Genomic DNA, 16,601 nt, shown 5'->3' with positions numbered 1-16,601 from the left:
CATTGGCTCTGTCACCTCTGAACACTGAACAACTGCAAACAGATGGGCAGACATGGCAAAAGAAACTGTAAATAATGTTAATGTTCCAACTTGGGTCCAAAAGCCATCAATTTTATGAAGCCCAAACCACCAGCCTTGAAGAGTCTGGAAAGGTTGCTGTTGAAAATTCTCCTCTTTGTTCTGAATAACCAATACTGCAGTTCTGCTTTCATCAGTTTTTATTGCTAATGGACTGATTTTCACAGATTGTTTGTGGTAAAATAGAATGCATGTAGTCAAGTTACTAATTGATTTTAAAATTAATGTTCTTATATAAGCACAAGTGAGGCCAGAAAAGCTATTTCAATAGAATGAACATAATATTGAATGACATTTAACCAATTGATGATTAGACCAACACATCAATATTGTTGTGGTATTAGGATTGTTCATTGATGCATAAAGTGATCCTTTAGATGCTGTTCTTTAATTAGTATGATTTTGTTATGTTCTTTTATAATAATAATAATAATTTGTTCTTAATATGATGGTTCTCATCTGGTAATTATTGTGAAATAGTTGCTCAACTCTAGTTCACGAATCCTCAGCCAATGTAAGCATTGCAGTTCTAGTTTCCCTTATCCAAAGCAGAGAGGAGAAACGTCTAAGGAAAATGTTGTAGTGCTGGTGTTACAAGGTAAGCGCTGGGGAGATGTGCAGACAGAAACTGACTCATTTCCCGTACAGCATTATCTTTAGCTCTGTTTATTTAATAAAAGACTCACAATGTAAGTTGTTAGGAAGTGACATTCTGGGCTGGCACCTTTTCTGTATCCCCCAGTTGCATGGAAATACAAATATTTGTTTTTGTGAGGTAGTGCATGATGGAAATGATTAAGTTGCTAGCAAATACAAGACTGTGTTAAAATAAATAGAATAGATTAGAACAGAATACATTTCAGAATAAATTTCCTATTTCACCCTCTCCTGGTGGTTATTGGGAAGTACAACTCACTTATGGGTTGAATTGATGTGGGTTGTGCTAATTAACCCCTTAAGCGCAGATTTTTGTAGATGTGAAATAAATTAAAAAAAAATATTATAGAAGTTTGAGTTTATGAAAATGTACAATGTAAAAAAAAATATGATTCATATTTTATATAAAATATATATTTTAAAAACCTGGAGGACTCTAAAAATGCAAAAAATTTAAATTGCAAATTTTAGTTTGGGCGCAGTACCAAACTTTTTCACTAGTTGACATTACTGCCTATATAAGGGCGCCTCCATTTCCATATGTTGTTTGAGTGATCTGGACCATTATTTTTACAATTTTCATACAATTTATGAAGTAGACATCCTATTCAGAAGTAGTATTGGAAGTTTGGCAGATTTTGAAATGAATTCAACCTCTAAGAAACACAAAAAGAACACGTATGTGCATTATAGCTCGCTGCCACATCACAAATGGTGAATCTATTCTTTTTTTCTTTATATTTAAAACATGTTCAGACCTTTGTTTCTAAAATAATTGAATGGGTGCTATCTTTTGAACTCTTGGCATGAAAACAAACTGAGGTTTCTACCATTCTTTCATGATTTTTTTATTTCAAAATAAAGTTCTGAACACGCCTTAGGAGTATGGAAATATTCTTGTTGCAAATTGATAAATTACAGCTCCTCTGTAATTTATTTTGAAAATCAGTCACCAGATATGTAAACTAGAGATTGTAAGCTTTCAAATGATATATAGTTTGTTAAGATTAGTTTAGGTTTAGTATTACTGTTTTAAATATTAAATGGCTATTCCAATATAAGGGGTTAATGAGCACAGTGCAAGGATTTAAATCACATAGCCTACTTCCATACTATTTATTAAAATGATGGTATCCGCTGTAAAAAGCAGTTTAGCTCCTAGATCACTTATAATTTTCCACAGCTAATTTTTTTTCCAGCTAAATATATTTTTCACAGAAGAGATGTATGTCTATCCCTCTCAGCCTCACTTTCATTCCCTTTAAAAATCAAAGATGGCGCTGCTGTGAATGTCAATTGGAGAAAGCATAACGGCTAACTTGGATCACCTGTGCCTTGATAACCAATCACATTACAGCCTTGACATCACTGAATTTTGTTCAGAGTTGTGCAGTCAATCTGTTTACCATAGGCTGTGTCCCAATGCAGAGGCTGCATCCTCCAAAGGAGTCGGACTTCAAAGGCCACGCCTTCAAAGGCCGCAAAGGTCGGACTGAGCGCTGTTAAATGGGACGGTCTAGCCTAAGGAGGATTGTTCTTGTCGCCTAGCAACTGTGACAGCTGCTAGGCGATGCCTAAAAACAAGACAGGGTTCACAAACTGTCAAAATATGTTCACCCTGGTCCATTTAGATACATAATAAATATATAAACTATATAAAATCACATCTTGGTAAGATCAACATTTGAACTGGTTTAAAGTGTTTATTTTTATTTTTTACGTTTCTATCAGACATTTGAGTAAGTTGAAACCCAATTTGGCAATTTCTCAAAAAAATCCTGTCGTCACTGGTGCGCAATTAATTCTGGGGTAGGATGCGAAAGATCTGTTGGATTCTTTGAAGGCTGCATTCGGAGGACGCATTTGAAAGAGCAAATTAAGTGCAAATTTGCACAATTGCCCGTGACTTCTCTTTTAAAACTGTATTTTTTTTCAGTGTAAACTCTTGAAATAGATAAATAGATAAAACAAATGTTTGGGCTGTCGATTCATTAAATAAGAAGACATTTTCCCACAAAAGTAATCAAGCGTCTCCTCCATTGACATCCATTAACAGGCTCTGGTCTCATTCCCTGCGTACCACAGCGTTAGCAGGTGTTACATTTTTTTGTGTGCTTACCATGCAGGCTTGTCTTAAGTGGCTTTGCATCCGAAAAATTAAGGCAGCTGACTTGTTGCCTCGCTGCCTTAGGCAATGACTTTGTAGGCAGCGTTTGCACACGAAGTACCTCACAAAACTGATTTCGAACCGACTTGTGAGGCAGCGTAACTGTTATTGATCTACGGCAAAATAGAGCGAGCTTTGGTGATAAGCAAATATTTAATTACTACAATAGTCATTTCTTGCTAGAAATAATATCAGAAGTGGAAAACGTTGGTAAAAACCTCCATTTACGTACACACAAACTGACCAGCAACCGGAACTTTCAGATGCCATCTTTATTTTTCTAGCTCAACTGTCACAGAATGGAAAGCACAGGATTGTGGGATATCAAAGGCAGCGAAGGATACATCTATGCTGCTTTCAGAAATCCATCAGATGAAGGTATCTCATAAAGCATCCTCAGAAGACAGCATTTTTAAATTTCCGGACTCTGCGGCACTCCAGGACTGGCGTTGCCCATCTCTGTAGTAGGCGGGGGAAAAAAATGTGACAAAAAGAGGTGTGAATCCGCAGTACTCATAAAAGAGCAGGCAAAAAAGAACCCGGATGATGTAATAGGCACACTTACCTTTTCGTACAACTTTGGTTGAGTCTGGACTTGAACTACATGAACTCCTTAATTGTGGCTGAAAATATATGTAATGAATGACATGTAATTTATGTAAAAGATGTAATGATTGGGACAACAATATGCGCTACATTCACAAAACAACTGGGAAAGTTACTGTGCACTTTATGATATCAATGAAAATTGATTCTGTGTAGCCAAGACAGTGGGTGTTTAAAAGGTCAGCAGTTAAGATGCCTCTTGTTGCCTGGATGTTTAAATGCTTAATCTGAAATCATAATAAAGGCTCCCTAGGGATATGGGGCACGGGAGCTGCAGAAACAGCCCAAACACAAGGACTGTAAACACTCTTGCACAAAGAGCAAAGCAGCCGAGGACATATTTGTTTGTTCATGCCTGCTGCCTCCTCAGAAGGTTGTTTTTACAAGGATAAAGTAACATTTTTATATAGGCCACTGATATAATATGTACTGGTTCTGACAACACTAAAACAGTGCCAACCGCATTAATTCTGCTTAAATATAAAAATAAAAACTTACTAATATTAAAATAAATTATAATTCAAGATCTTTAAAACAACATATGAAGTCATTTCTAGCATTAATCCAATACAATAATAAACCACAGAGGGGCAGAGCAGTGCAAGAAAGCAACTGGAAAAGCAAATTCCAAAAAATTAGTCACGCTCAAAGCAAAGGTGGTTGAACAGGTTTTTATAACAGGAATGTCAAACACCACAATAACAGTAATTAATCTATGGTTTGACATATCAAGGCTAATTTCCCTCCGTAATAAACCATATTCAGCCATCAAATTTTGACATGTTGACCTTGATATAAAATGTCATCGCTTTTGGTCACTGTAAAATGAGCAGGCAGAGGGAATACTTTATAAACCGAACTCTGTTTATTAGTCTCATCATACAACTCCTGTATCAGGTAGCCTAGCCTCGTATCCAACACCACCACTCCTGCGCAGGCGCCATATCTCACAAGTACGGTGGCTGCCGGGGCACATTAAACTGCCAGCGAGCATTGGGTGAATGCTCTACATCCCCTTTCTTTAGCTTATAATATCATCAACAACGTATAACCATATTCAATTTGAACATAAGAACTTCAATGTTTAAACTGACTGGAACGTGGACATAATAAACAATGTATCCAAAGAAGGTATTACTTTTTTTTTTTTTTTTTTTTTAGTACAATGTTGTCGTACCGAACATTAAGTGGTCCATTCATAGTCCAATATTCAGTCTTTGTATTTGGGGTTTGGTCTGACTGTACGACCAAAACGTGTTGTGTAGGGGCTCTTACCAACGTGGGCAGGCGAAGTAGCTACGGGTACCTGGACTGGCGGTGGTACAATGTTCGCGGGATCCCGTTGTTCCTCCCCGTAGATGGGAGGCGTTTCACCGGCAGCTGGGTTTAAGGGCTGTAGGTAGACGGAGTCAGGCTGATTTGGAGATCGCTCGGTGACAGGCAGAAGGTGTCTGCGGTTTCTCCTGTAGTCTTTGCCTCCAGACTGGATGATGTAAGACCGCGGCTCCTCACAGATCTTTCCTACTGTGCCCAATCGATCATACCCCCGGGGGGTCTGCATCCGGACCACTTCGCCTTCCAGCAGTGGTTGAAGAGGACGACTGGACTTGTCATAGCTCAGCTTCTGGGAGAGCCTCTTCTTCTGGAGCTGGGCTGTGACTTGTTGGGTGTTGAGCGATGCTGGCTGCAATAACTGTCTGCTGACTGGGAGGGTAGTACGGGTCTGCCTTGACATTAGTCTTTGTGCAGGTGAGCCAAGCTGTGCATCACGAGGGATATTCCTCATGTTTAAAAGGTTGAGGAACACGTCAGTACCATCCCTTTTCGACTTCTCCATCAGTTGCTTGGCACTTTGCACTGCTCTTTCAGCCAAGCCGTTGCACTGTGGGAACTCAGGACTGCTGGTTACATGCCTGAAGTCCCACTGTGCAGCAAAATCTCTGAATTTCTGGCTAGTGTACTGTCTGGCATTATCTGAGATGAGGAGATGTGGGGAGCCATGCACGGAAAAGTGTCTTTTCAGTTTTGTGAGGACTGTTGTAGAAGTGATGTCCTTGAGAAGGTCAATCTCATACCAGTTGGAGTATGAGTCTACAAGCACCTGAAAATGCTTGCCATCCCATTCGAAGATGTCAGTTGCTACTGTAGACCATGGTAGGTCCGGAACTGGGTGTGACTGTAGTGGTTCTCTCTGCTGATGGGGCTTCTGACTGTTGCAAACAGAGCATGAGAGTACTGCTCTGTCAATGTCACTGCTCATAGTAGGCCAGAACACTATGTCCCGGGCTCTGCGTTTGGTGGACTCCGCTCCTGGATGTCCTCTGTGCACGATGACTGTGTACGCTTTCTGCAGTGACTGGGGAACGACAAGTCTGTGACCTTTCATGACGACGCCCTCCTCGATGGTGAGCTCATCTCTGAATGGAAAAAAAGAACTGATGGATGGTGGAGCGTTATGCTGTTTGACGGGCCATCCGTGTTTGATGACAGAGGAGAGGGTTTGCAGTAGTCCGTCTTCTGCTGTGTGCCTCTTCAGTTCATCTAAGCGGCTGGATGAGACTCGGCTGACTGACATGACCTCAAAGTCGTTCAGCTCGTTTACATGTTGAAGTGTGGACGCTCTAGGTGCGCGTGACAGGGTATCGGCCAGGTACATGTGTTTACCTTTTTTGTAGACCAGGTCGATGTTGTATTTTTGGAGCTGCAGCATCATGCGTTGCAGTCGTGCAGGCGCTGAGAAGATGGGCTTTCTGATGATGGTGATCAGAGGTTGATGATCGGTCTCTATGGTGACAGGCTTCCCGTATATATAGTCATTGAAACGCGAACACGCAAACACAACTGCCAGTAGTTCTTTCTCGATTTGGGCATAGCGTGTCTCGGTCTCAGTCATTGTCCTTGATGCGTAGGCTATTGGTCTGCCCCCTTGTAAACATGCTGCTCCCAGTCCGTGTTGGGAAGCGTCACACGTGAGTGTGACTGGTTGGTCAACATCGTAGTATGACAGGACAGGCGGACTGGAGATGCATTTTCTCAATGTGTCGTATGCATCTTGGTGTTGCTTCAGCCAGCACCACGCTGTGTCTTTGCGTGTCAGCTGATTGAGAGGGGCAGTTAACTCACTCAGGTTTGGTACAAACTTTCCCAGGTAATTTACCATGCCTAGAAATCGTTGTAGAGCTGTCACATCTCCGGGAACAGGCATTTCAGTGATTGCAGTGGTCTTATCGGGATCTGCTTTCAGGCCTTCGCTGGTGAACACATGACCGACATAGGTTACCTCTGTCAGCCGGAACTTGCACTTGAGGGGGTTGAGTCTCAGATTGACTTTGCGCGCACGGTCGAGCACTCTCCTTAGGTTTGCATCGTGCTCCGCTTCCGTGCGGCCTCCGACGATTATGTCGTCGACAATGATGGCACAGGGGTACCCCGCGAATATCTGTTCCATTGTGCGCTGGAATACTTCGCTGGCTGAGTTTATTCCGAACGGCATTCTTAGGAACCTGTAGCGTCCAAAAGGTGTGCTAAATGTGGTCAACAGAGATGACTTACTGTCCAGGGATATCTGCCAAAATGAGCTTTTGGCGTCCAGTACTGAAAACAGTGTTGCATTGGCCATTTGTGCTGCAACCTCCTCAACCGTGCGCATCGGATGATGGGGGCGCTTTAAAGCTGTGTTTAGATCTTTGGGGTCTATGCAGATCCTTATGTCCTTTGTATGCTTCTTGTTTGTTGCTACCATAGATGACACCCATTCAGTTGGCTCTGACACTGGAGTGATGACACCCAGGTCTGCCATTCTCTCTAGCTCCGCTTTCACTCTGTCCTGCATGGCTACAGGGATGCGGCGTGTTGGGCGGACGACGGGCTGCACGTCGGGGTCTATTTTCATAGAATATGTCACCGGTAGCTTGCCAAGTTCATCCTTGAATAGATCTGCATACTCTGTGAAGATCTTGTGTGGCATGTTGATATCTGTGTTCACGCTGAGTTGGTGAACATCTTTGCTCAGTGTCACTAGCTTCATGCGTAGGCTTGCTAGTAGGCCTAGTAGTGGCTGGACATTCCTCTCCACAATGTGGAATTGTAGTTTGTATTGCTGACCTGCAAGCTGACATTGTAGGACGACTGAGCCCAAAGTGCTGATCATGTTTCCTCCATATGCGACAAGGTTGGTAATTATTGAGCGGTCAATCGGTTCCCTGCTCTCCACATGTTTAAAAGCATCATAGGATAGAACGTTGCACTGTCCACCTGTGTCGACTTTCATCTCCACAGCTTTGCCATTGATGTGCACAGTGGCGAACGCTACATTTTTCTCATGTACATTTGAGTCTATTGTGTCCACGACAACTGGTGTTATTCCATCAATACAGAATGAGTCATCTTCAACAGTGCTGCCCGTGGCCTGGTTCAGTTCGAGGTGATGGACAGACTCCCTGGAGCTTTGCATCCTAGAGTATCTCTGCACTGACCTGCAGCATTTCTTATAGTGGTTCCATTTTTTACATGCATGGCATTGTTGACCAGAAGCTGGACAACTTTCTCTCTTGGCATCATGGCTGCCACCACAATTATTACAGTTGACAATAGGCTGTTCATTTCTCCCTGTCTGTGCCCTCTGTCGTGGCTCAAATCTCTGCTTCCTCCCACATTTGTACTGCAGACTGTCAACACTAGGAGGAGCATGCGACGATGACAATACCCTGGTGTGATGTTCTGTTTGTTCATAAATTTGACACAGTGAGATAGCTTTAGCTAGAGTTAGCTCACTGTCGCGCAGCATTATTTTTCTTAGATTATCATCAGTTATGCCACAGACCAGTCTGTCACGGATGAGCTCGTCTTGCAGTGTTCCGAAATTACAGCTCTTTGCTTTTATCCTTAGATCTGTGACATATGATTCGAATGGCTCACCTTGGTTTTGGAACCGTGTATTGAACTTGTGTCTCTCCACTATGATGTTTATTCGGGGACTGCAGATCGCCCGGAATTTCCTCTTTAAACATTCGGGGTTCTCTTTTGACTCAGCCGGAGTGATGATGGGTCCCAGTGTGTCGTCAACGTCGGGTCCTCTCACCGCGGGTGCGTAGACGAACGACCTCTCCCTTTCAATTGCCTCCGATCCTGCGAGATTGAGGAGAATGTAGGCTTGTGTGCGGGCCGGCTTGTCAGAGTGTGCCGCCGCGATAAAAATGTCATATTCCTGTTCAAACACTCGCCAATTCTCCGCGATGTTCTCATCAAAGACAAGGGGGTCCGGTCTGCGAAATCCGTCCGACATGACGCACTATATGTCCGTTGGCAGGAAGGATAGCCGGTAGCAACGTTAGAAGCTGGTTACTGTCCTTATTCGACCGGCAAGTATTAGTGCGCTCCGTGATGAATGAACTGCACGATCAAAAGTGTCCGTGTTTACTTCTGACACCATGTAAAATGAGCAGGCAGAGGGAATACTTTATAAACCGAACTCTGTTTATTAGTCTCATCATACAACTCCTGTATCAGGTAGCCTAGCCTCGTATCCAACACCACCACTCCTGCGCAGGCGCCATATCTCACAAGTACGGTGGCTGCCGGGGCACATTAAACTGCCAGCGAGCATTGGGTGAATGCTCTACAGTCACTATAGATAGCTTGGTTTCACTTGAGCAGAGAAGTAATGACATGCTTTATTAACTTGGCCTTAATAAACCAGATGGGTTATTGTTGCCAAGGCCAAAATGTCTAAGCAGTCTTCATGATTTAATGGTGTATTTGGGATATGCATTCTAAACCAAATTTCTGCAGGGAAAGGCTGTGTTTGCATGTTTGGCCACACAGTGTCACTGTTGTTCTGCTGCTAAATTTATTTTACATCTCGAGAGAGCATTTTTGAAGGCTCAACCGAACCATAATGGTTTCATCGAATCTGCATCTGCCTGTCTGAGAAAGTGTTAACAGCAGTATGAATGGACTGTCAGCGATAGCTATGGACTTTTAAGGTAATCAGCACACCTAACTAGTTATTTATTATTGTTGCCGTTTTATTTGATTTTAATATCCGAAAGTTAGTGAGAAGAAGAAAAAAAACTTTTATGTCAACCTGCACATGATGTGATGGATATCGGTTATGCTTATCTCCTTTGTAAGCATGTTGAGTAAAACAGCTCCATTTTAACCTAACAACATATACAAAAGAACTTTACCAGAAACAATGCAATCGGTTTTACTGAATAGCTACAGTTTGTTATAGGCCTACCTATAAGTGCATGGGTGAAAAAGGTAGCAGCTCTTAAAGTCCCCATAAAATCAAAATCGAATTGCTTTTGCCTTTTAGTATGAATATAGCCCAAAGGTTAAATAAGCTAAGCTGCTACAAAACAGAATTCGCATTTAGAAAAAAAGGCATTCAAAACGTAGTCTCTCACTTCCGCCAATATTAAAGGGTAACTAAACACTAAACCAACTTTTTTTAGTTAAGTTAATGATCTGTACGAATGGAGCTTCATAAATGCTGTTCATTGATTCGAGTACTTTTTTTAACATTTGAGTATAAAGTGTTTTAATTTTCAAATATATGGTGTAAAAACGTCTGAGTGCTGCCCTCTTCAGGTTAAACGGAATCTCCTGAAGCAGGGGTACTCTCTGACGTAGGGTACTCTCTGACGCTGCGAGCTCACCACGCCCCTGGCAGCCCCTGGTATAAAAGCATCTGCTTCCGTCAACACCAGAGCGAGTCAGGAGCTGGAAATTGGAATTACGAGTATTGAAAACGATCAGGATAGCGTATTTTAGCATCTAGTTAGCATAGCATTTATAGTTATTTAGATTATTTCGTGTAGCCTAGGTAGTTATTTAGCATAGTTGTTAGTGTTGTTAGAAGCATAGTTAGTTAGCAGCATAGTATTGCATCAGTTAGGATAGTGTAGATTTTTAGCATTAGCTTTATCTGTGTTTAGTACAGTGGTTAGGGTGGTAAGTTACGTAGGTGTAGTGTTGCCGGTAGCAACAGCGCTGCTGGACTGCATAACTTCCCACCAGACTTGGAAATTAGGCGCCAGTGTTTACATGCACTTGTGTGCCAAACGCTGCTCTTCCTGCATGGACTCCACAACCGCCGGCGCGTTTTGCTGGATATTTTTTTTCACATAGCGGCAAAATATGCTTAACGTAAGTCAATAGTAATAATAATCCACTCAGATACTGGACCCATTCTCTCTTGCGCGGCTGCTTCGCTAGCATCGTCGGATGCCGATCGCGATGCGGGAGTTAATGCGATGCGACGTCCGCAGTTTGAGCTCGCGGCTCGAATTGATATGGTTTTAGCTCTGTGTCCACAGACAATTCCTCCACTTCAGGGGAAGGTGGGGGAGAAAAGTCCTCAACTTTAAATGACCGCTCTGTTGCAAAGCTACTTGCGTCACTCTCCATCTTAGCGAGTCTGACAGCAGCTGTCAATCACTGCGTCACTGCGGGTCTGTCAATCACCCGCTCACCCCGCCCTCGGTTCGTCCGTTGGGCTCTGCCCACTTTTCCAGCATTTTTCAAATATTGCCAGTGGGTGGAGTCAGGCTCTGACCAGGGGTTTAGTTACCCTTTAATCAACGATTTTGATGACATCACCCTGCACTTCAGCTTCTCATCAGATTTTCTATTCAATCAAATGCTCTCTAGAATCTGAAGCGTCCCGCCCCTTACATTATAAACTGCTGAATATGTGGCTTAAATTGGTCACTTGTTCACACATTTACTTTATTTTATATATGGTGAATGGCGCATAAAGCGCACAATAGGGGATAGATAGGAAACTATTCAGACAGTGCAAATATGCTTTCCATTGGGGCGAATAAAGTCTGGTTTCGTGTTAATGTCGAACCACCACTGCATGCACACAATCTGCTCCGGTCCAAAACACGATAGCACAGAGCAGATCATATGCGCGAGTCGGCGCAGGCCACAAAACATATTGGACCCATTTGAACTCTACCCAGAATGCTATATTATAGCGATATGGGGGGGATTAGGAGGAGAAACGGTTAAACAGACTCGACATTAGAAACAGCAGGACCATGCATGCAACAACATACAGTAAATTTCAAAACGACACATCTACACAAACGACACTTTTCAAACTACATGTCCTCATGCATGATTATCATCACTGATTTGCTTTAGTAACAGTTTCATATTAAATCTAAAGGGGAATCTCATAATAATTGTGAATCAGCCAATTAGACCGCGGCTGTCATAAGCTGTCAAATGCGGCTTTGATATAAGTGAAACGCTATTTGCCATTTTAAAAAAAGGGGAGGGGCTGCTCGATATGTCCTACCATGTCTTCCTGTCTCAGTGGAAATTACATCACCACATCGAAAAACGCTGCGTGTTTCAAGGAACTTCAGTGGGCCTTTAAGTAGCAATTAAGTGGTTCGTTTCACTTTTTAAACCACTTTAAATGGAGTCACTGATAAAGAAAATTGGGTTTAAACTCTCTAAACAATGACGAACACGTTGTTACAGTGATGTAATGACAGTTTCCACAATATATCAACATTTCTTGGGATGGTGCCCTTATTGCTAAAAGAGTGTAATGTTGTCAAACTGTCTATGTTTGTGGTTCTCCTCTATTTATTTTGAACGTTAATGGTGCAGAAACTCTAGCTGTTTAAGTCATGACAAGTTTAGTAACTTGGATTTCTCTCACACATTCTATCTCTGTTAACCTAAATTACAGCTGTGTTTGTTTGTTTATTGCCCTTATATGTCAAATCTTTGTTCACGTTCACACTTTCTCTGTTTTGTCCCAGAAAGCTAGCTACCAGCACCTGAATTGGCCAGTCTTTTAGGTAATGAAATGTCCTCCTCTGGTGTCACTCATGCACACCAATCTCATGTTTTTACGTAATCCATGACACATCTTTACCGTAACCTTGATTACTTTACTCTGGCCGATGACCTGAGACTATGAATGTCTTTTTGACATATACAGGATGATAGTAGTGCTGCTGGCGTCATCCACCACGGGTTTCACGTTGTAATTGAGCATGTTCCTGTCTGATGTTCCTCTTTCCGCCCAGAGAGCTTTCCCAGCCCCTCTCCCACAGCCAAATCTTGATTATAGGACTGCAGATCCCCCATAGACCTCCACTGTGGGTCAAGAATCCAGTGCTCCATGTGTCCTGTTCCATATGTGACATGTCACACGTACAGTAGCTGCAATGCTCTTTTTATATAACGGATTAAATTAGGACATACACACCCTTGAATAATAGAGTGTTAAAGATGGGCACTTACCGAGGGGAAAAGATTTATACGACAGACTGAAATGCATGCAACACAAATTTGCTTGCATGAGCATGTCATATTTCTGATTTATTTTCACCAGTAACAACTTATTTACTCTACAACTACTAAATATTTGAGCATTTCCATTATACATAGGGCATTTCCATTATACATAGGGTTACCTTTCAACTATGTTTAAACTAAATATTTAATGAAGCCTACAACCAGGAGTAGGCTGGAATAAATTGGCAGACCGATTGGATTACATCTATGTTTTGTGTGACATACTTTAGTCTTTTAGACACACTGTAAATTATGATATTGAAATTTACGCCTGTTTACATTAAAGGATAATTCCGGTATTTAACACCTTGAGTCTATATTGTAGTTTGTTTTGGATGAACAAGAGTGGTGGACAACATTTTTTTGACAATGGTTCCTCTCTCGAGTTTTTGACTATAAAAGAATTGGCCATGGACCCATTTAACATTGGAGTCAATGGCCATGTCCGAAAATGTCATTAAAACAACCTTTAACATTAGTTTTCAAAACTGTGCAACTCACTGAGTGATTAGTGATGTTAGTTGATGTTCCAGAAACAAAAAGTGTTGAAAATATTGAAAGACGTGACCACTGACCAGTGCAATATGAAGTTGAACTCGACTGTGACCGTGAGACATAAACGTCGGTTATCGCCATCAAGTGGTCGGGAGTGTGCTAACGCTTCAGATTCAAATATTGAGCGGAAGTTACACGGTTGTGAAGTGTCTGAAAAAATAGTTCCACTATAGCAAAATAAACGGGTTGGAATCATATATTGCGACGATATATTGTTTATAATCATCAACGAACACCACTAACCACTCGGTGAGTTTAACAGTTTTGTAAACGAACATTATTGGCTGTTTTAATGACATTTTCGGACATGGCCATTGACTCCAATGTTAAATGGGTCCATGGCCAATTCTATTATAGTAAAAAACTCGAGAGAGGAACCATTGTCAAAAAAATGTTGTCCACCACTCTTGTTCATCCAAAACAAACTACAATATAGACTCAAGGTGTTAAATACCGGAATTATCCTTTAAGGGGCTGTTTACACGACACCGTTTTCAACTAAAAACGTAAAACTTTTTATGCGTTTAATTTTTGGGTGCCTGAAACCGCTAAATTCTAAGTTTTTGAAAACGGTATGTGTAAACAACAAAAAACATGAATCTCTAAAGATGATGACGTCATGCACGTGTGTATTACGTGTCCAGTCTATAGTGTTTTATCGCCATCTAATGGCTTGGCTGCAGAATACAGTGTTTTAAGTCGTTTTCGTGGATGCGTGTGAATGGGGATTGTTTTGACAATGCGGAAAACTATAAACTATATAAAGAATATAAGAATCTTGGATACAGATCTTGGATATTTATTTACATATTTAAATACACCATTCATAACATGATTTATAATATATATATATATATATATATATATATATATACACTGTATATACTATACTATAATATCCTATATGTAATTATACTATAATAACTGTAATAGATTGAATTTAGACTGAATTTATTATCGTTGACAGTTACGTGATGCACAAGAAGTTTAAAACCTCCTCAACCATAACCAGATAAACTAAAATTCATGGCTTTTCAGTACTTCTGTTTACAAATTTGTAAACTTTACTTTGTGAACGTCTTATGACTTACTACCTAAAACTAACTTTGTGATTGTTGTCACTCTAATGTATCTCCCACAGAAATTTCAGGACGAGTATAAAAGGGTGTCATTCCCGTCTCGAATAATTCATTATCTGATGCATTTGCTGCCATTTCAATTCACTCTGCTAATAGCAGACGAGATGTGCCCTGAAAGGACCACATTACTATGAAATGGAGGGAGCGACTGCCAGGGGGTCCTGAAAGTTGATGCACTAAAATACATGCCGCAAAACAGAGAGCCTCGGATCATTTCAAACCAATAAATGAATCCACACCTCTGTAACCCGTAGAAATGGACTGATTCATCAAATGGACTGCCTCGTTGTTGAAAAACGATTCCATTATCTTGTCGGTCTTGATTTCACTGAAAAACAGATGTTCGTTCAGGGGAAAACATTAATCACAGACATTTAAACCACATTTTACTCTCCCTCATATACAGTGCAGTGTGTTGATGAGACAATGTGGTGTAGAGAAACACACAGTGGACTTTCAAATCATATGGTTTCGTAACGCTGAGGTTGAAGTTCACTCTGTCAACGGGCCTAATCAGCATCATGCAGTGATGAAGACTGAACCTGTCGTAACCTCAGTCTATCTCAGTGCTTTGAAACGTGCTGAAGATGTTCTGATTTAAGGGAACAATCTCTTTGGTCTGTCAGTACACAAAGCGGATAGCATGCATGGGTTTCAAACACACACAAACATACACACACACACACACACACACACACACACACACACACACACACACACACACACACACACACACACACACACACACACACACACACACACACACACACACGCACACAAACAGTCCAGGTCTCTGCTGAAAGGAGCAATGGGCCCTTGAACGCCATCTGGCCAAATATTCACCTCTTTCTGTGCTGCCTGGCACGTAGCCCCGCACGTTTATTTATGTTCCCGCTAACAGACACGGCCACATTAATTCCTCACACATGCTCCCTCGCATGGGTCAAACACTTTCTCACTCCCTTAGACAGTCGGGGGACAAAGGAGTTTGTTTGTTTGCCATTATTGGAGTGTGTCATGAATCAACTGATGATATGCTTACTGGAAAAGTATACCAGTACACAATCCATTCACGTCAACAGTATTAAAGAACTTACGTTAACAGTTTGACTCAGAATTTCACTCTAAAAAAATCTTTATATCAATATCAACTCAATATTTGAAAGAAAATGAAAATAAATAGAGGTCACCTTCCTGTCACCGTTCATATTACAATCCATTTTCCATTCAGAAACAGGGTTGTAAATGGCCATAAACGTCCCCGTCCTGGGAACCATATAGAGAAAGTTTAATGGCACCTGTTTTACAATATATATTTATCATCTGTCTTGAGTTACGTCATCAGTCTTTGAAATACAACAGATAACCAGAAGTTGAACTTTAGACTCGGAAATGCTCAGATGGGATGCTTTTGTTTTATCAGTTGTATGCTGAAGATGTGTCTGTCTTAAAGGAATAGTGCACTGGAAAAAAACTGTAATTTACTCAGCCTCATGTCATGCCAAATTTTCTTGCATGAAACAGAAGATATTTTTAATAATGTGCTGTTCGTTCTTTTCAAACACTGTAAAAAAAGAAAAGAAAAGTTGAGTACAATTAATTAAATCAACCAACAACTTATAAAAAAAAGTTGAAAGTTGCACATGACGCTCCTCCCACCTGCAAACTTCTATTTACCTTTTTCCGGCTACAACGGGAGTTCCCACGGGACTTCAGCGCGAGACTACATCTAGCCGTCTAAAACACTATTTAGGTGAATTTAAACAATGGCTAAGTTGCTAAATCTTGTTGTCATGTAAGGACCCTGTTCATGTTGGACAGACATTTTAATTGCATTTTGAGGCACAAAAACACTCTTTATGAATATGCCCCCCTAACTGCCGTTTTAGCTGAGTGGGAGCTCATTTTCAAGATTAACTTAAAAATGGCCCGGAGTTCTCCTTAAAAGGGAATGTGAGAGGACGCTCTGATTGGTTTATTTCACGTTACGCCCAAACCACACTTATGAGTAATGAAGCTACTTCAGACCAACCCATTTTAGATTTGCGTCGGACGCAAGAGTCATTTAT

Source organism: Phoxinus phoxinus (genome assembly GCF_949152265.1).
Source record: "Phoxinus phoxinus genome assembly, chromosome: 11".
In the NCBI taxonomy this organism is placed as follows: domain Eukaryota; kingdom Metazoa; phylum Chordata; class Actinopteri; order Cypriniformes; family Leuciscidae; genus Phoxinus; species Phoxinus phoxinus.
The sequence above is the reverse complement of the archived record's forward strand: the minus strand, read 5'-3'. Positions refer to the sequence as shown.